Source organism: Nyctereutes procyonoides, unplaced genomic scaffold (genome assembly GCF_905146905.1).
Source record: "Nyctereutes procyonoides isolate TBG_1078 unplaced genomic scaffold, NYPRO_anot_genome, whole genome shotgun sequence".
Lineage (NCBI taxonomy): Eukaryota > Metazoa > Chordata > Mammalia > Carnivora > Canidae > Nyctereutes > Nyctereutes procyonoides.
Window position 1 is genome coordinate 60,821,416 of NW_026575047.1, and position 4,494 is coordinate 60,825,909.

The following is a 4,494-nucleotide window of genomic DNA, read 5'->3' on the forward strand; positions in this document are numbered from 1 at the left end:
TGCTTGGGATTCTTAAGCCTCTTCCTCTGCTGCCCACCCTACTCATGCTCTCTCTGTCTCTCTGTCACTCTCTCTTTCTCTTTAAATAAATAAATGAAATCTTTTTTAAAAAGAGCAGGCAATGTTCTGAAAGATATAAATAAAATACCTGACTCTCAGCTCAGAACTTTTTTTTACTAGACCAAGCCATTTTCTAATGAGGAATATTACACCATTATATCAAGTCATATATACTACTGATCTCATTATTCTTTAGCCATTTTTTGGATATGAATTTACACAAAAGTTTACATTCAAAATTTTCTAATTTTTCTCTTGGATCACATGTTCATCAAAAGTTGTCCAAAAATAGTGACTCTTTGCTTGTTAAATATTCTAAGTTATTCTGATTCAACCATAGTATTTAATAAAATTGTTTGATATTGATCTAATTGTTCATATCACAGCTAATCAGTATAGTCAGTGTATCTATAACAGGTATCTTTAATTTCTTTTAAAATTTCAAGTATACGAAATTTTGTTACTTTGGGGCTTAAAAGATATTTTTAGTTTAATATGTAAGTACCTATAATATATAAGAATATCAGTGGGATGTAGTATCTCATAAGGAATTTTTTAAAATAGAGTCTTAGATCCAAAACAGATAGGTTCAAATTCAAATGTTGCTATTTAGTCATGTTGCAAGATTGGAAAATTGTTAAAGGCCTTTCTTCTTTTCTAATAAGGATTATCAGTGAATTTGCCATTTTTAAAAAATAATTAAAGAAAACATAATAGTGAAGCCCTTTGTCTCCATAAGAAGGAGTTTCTTGAGACAGATGAATATCCACACAAAGGACATATAGAAATGTGATGGGCACTGAGGGGGGCACTTGATGGGATGAGCACTGGGTGTTATTCTATATGTTGGCAAATTGAACACCAATAAAAAATAATTTATAAAAAAAGGAAAAAAAATAAATGTGAGGTAAAATTTGAAAAATAATGTGTTATGAGACATGTGACACCTTCGGTTTCCAGCTCTGCATGTAAGAAGTCACAAGTCACCACTTGGGTCTACCAATAAAAAAAAAAAAGATAAACAGCCTGAAAATCAACTCTTTTTGGATCCTTTGAGCAGAAAAATCACTGCCCTCATGATTGAAAATCAGACAGCTAAGTATAAAAATTGAAGATTTAAGGGAGCAGAGGCTCATAAGTAGAAAATGCCCTAGGGTCTGGTGCCAGAGGAAGAAAACCTGAAGTAAAATTTATGGTTTGTGAGGCTAAGTGGGGAAACTCAGGGAATCCACATCATGAGATTTGCTTCTAAGAGCTCAACGGGATTCAGAGGTGGAGTGTCAGAGAAAAATCACCTCATGTTTCTGTCAGGGGAGGGAAAAAGGGACCATTTTGAAATACATGAGAGTGCTGTATTCTTAAGAGACCCAGCCCTCACAGAAACCTAGCTGACCAGAGCCTAACCTATTGGGACACTATCAGAGCTGAGCTGACCTTGGACAAGGAAATACCCAACTCCAGAATCTTCTAGCCTTCCATGTGGGAGAAAGAAAATACCTGACTCCAGCCCACACTAACCTTCCTGTTCTGCTTAAGTGGGGAGAAAAAAACTGAGAAACACTTATGAAGTTCACCTCCCAGAGGTCCAAGCTCACTAAGACACTGAGCGCTGACCTTAGGACTAGAGAATGCTTCACCTCCTCCCATGCCTGACTACCACATTTCCAAAGGTCTACTTGCTCTGGTTCTTTTTACCAGAGCATCACATGTGGGTGTCAAGAAAACTGTATGGACATAAAAAAGGGAAAAAAAAAAACACTCTTTTTGAAGAGGCAGAGAAACAGACATGGCAGAGGTGTGAAAATGATGAGACTGGACATTTGAAACAATTATGATTAATAGGATAAGGGCTCTAGTGAAGAAAGTAGACAGAATGCAAAAACAGAAGGGAAAGATAAACAGATGGTTGAAAATCCAAAAAAAAAAAAAAACCCAGAAGAAGTAAAGAATTCTTTAGACAAAACAGAAATTAAGTGTATGTGTTGTCAGTATCCCAGGTTTGAAGGAAATGTGAAAAGAAATGCTTTAAAGAGAAGCAAAATAGTACAGTTCACAAAGTCATATCTACATAGAGTAAGAAAGATTGAGAAGGAATAGGGAAGAGAAACACATTTGTTTGTTCACTTAGGGCAACTGACAAACTCTAGGTGACTGTGGGCTGATGAGAAAAAAAAATTCTGGATGGTGAGCTGTTACTTCAAGGACATGAGTTAACACAGACAGACAAAGAACAAGCAAGAGATTACAAACTCCATCAGAGAAACCAAAAGAAGGCAAAATCTTGTAATTGAGAATATCCACACAGAAGTGTGAGAAGATATATTCTTGCAAAAGGTTCAAGAGGTCCCCAGAATTTTGTGGACTGAAGCTGGACTCAGAGGTGATGGTCTTCCTCTGCACAAATCCAGTTTTACAAGACTGTGAGACAAGGTTGTTTTTTTCAAATGCATACATATCAACATAAAGATACAAGGAATATGAAGAAGTAGAGGAAAATGGTCCAAAGAAACAAAATCTTCATTAGCAGACTTTAGAGAAATATAGATACATCTGACAAATTACTCAAAATAACTGTCATACAGGGGCTCAAAAATTAGAAAAGTGACAGGTGTTTTAGTTTTATTGCATTTGTTTCAAATCTTTAACAAGATTTACATTTTAACATTTCAAATCTTTAACATTTCAAATCTTTAAATATTTTTTCAAAAATGAGAGAGAAATAGAAATTCTATAAATAGTACTCAATATCATGATCGAATTTACCTCATAATATGCACTAAATTTCGCAAAATATATTATGCTCTGCACTTAAAGTGTAATTCACAATGACTTAGGATTTCTAAGGACTGAATTTAATATACAATAATATAGGGAGTATAGATTTTTTAAATGTTAAGAGATCACCAAAAACATCTGGAAAATTCACAAGAAATCACACATGAATTTTGAAACTATAAGGGACTTTAGAGACTTTTATTAACAAAATTAACACTATTTTTTACATTGTGCTATACAGTATGCCTTATTGAAATACATTTCATTTCCATAAAACTTTGTAGGAGAAATAAAGCTTTCCATACTTTACAATATGTCAATAAACATGTATTGGAGAAACACGGATATGGAAGTAGAAGAAATGGGCGGGCACCTATTAAATAATTATAAAGTGGCATATAAGAGACTAGAAGAAGAAGCATACCAACTTAGATATTTAGGAATGTCAAGATTTTACCTAGTTACTCTTTAGAGTGTCTTTTTTTTTTTGCCAGAAGAAATGTTTCATTTACTTGAAGAAAATACTACTTTATGGACCATATCTTTGAAAGCTTGTTTTACTTGCTGGTTTCTCAGAGTGTAAATGAAGGGGTTCAGCATGGGGGCAACAGAAGTATTGAGAATAGCTACTCCTTTGGTCAATGATGCCCTTTCTTTTGCAGAGGGATTAGCATACATAAATATACAGCTCCCATAAGAGATGGAAATGACAATCATATGAGAAGAACATGTGGAGAAAGCCTTTTTTCTCTGACTGGAAGATGGGATTCTCAAAATAGTTCTGATTATATACAGATAAGATAAAATCACCAAGGCCAAAGTGAATAGCAAGGCAACTAAAGCAAAGTAGAAACCAATTACCTGGGATCCCTGGGTGGCGCAGCTGTTTGGTGCCTGCCTTTGGCCCAGGGCGCGATCCTGGAGACCCGGGATCGAATCCCACATCGGGCTCCCAGTGCATGGAGCCTGCTTCTCCCTCTGTCTATGCCTCTGCCTCTCTCTCTCTCTCTCTCTCTCTCTGTCTCTCTGTGTGTGACTATCATAAATAAATAAAAATATTTAAAAAACAAACATAAGAAACCAATTACCTCTAGGAGCCACGTATCTGAACAAGACAGTTGTAAAAGGGGAAAATAGTCACATGCAAAGTGGTCAATGGCATTGGAAGCACAGTAATTCAGCTGGAGTAGAAGCATAAGGGGTGGGAAAATGGTCAGGAACCCACAGAGCCATGCACAGAGCACAAGTAGGGTGCAGACCTTCCTGTTCATGATGGTGGTGTAATGAAGGGGCTTGCAGATGGCAACATAGCGGTCATAAGACATGGCAGTGAGAATGTAAAATTCCGTCACCCCCATGAAAATAAAGAAAAACAGCTGGACTGCAGAGTTGTTATAGGAAATAGTCTTATCCCTGGTGATAATTGCCCCCAGAAATCTAGGAATACATACAGTTGTAAATAAGATTTCTAAGAGAAGTTTCGGAGGAAGAAATACATTGGCATCTGTAGATGAGAGTCCACCAAGGTTAGGTTGATGATAGTCAGGTTTCCAGTGACAGTAAGTATGTGATGAATAAGAAGAGGAAAATCACAATCTGAAGGTCAGGATCATCAGAAAGGCCTAGCAGGACAAACTCAGTGATCACTGTGTGGTTCAT

General features: G+C 36.2%; 1 pseudogene; it reads right to left on the reverse strand.

Moving 5' to 3' along the window:
• Positions 1–3,339: 3,339 nt before the first annotated feature.
• On the reverse strand, positions 3,340–4,494 carry LOC129510575 (olfactory receptor 6C3-like; annotated as a pseudogene).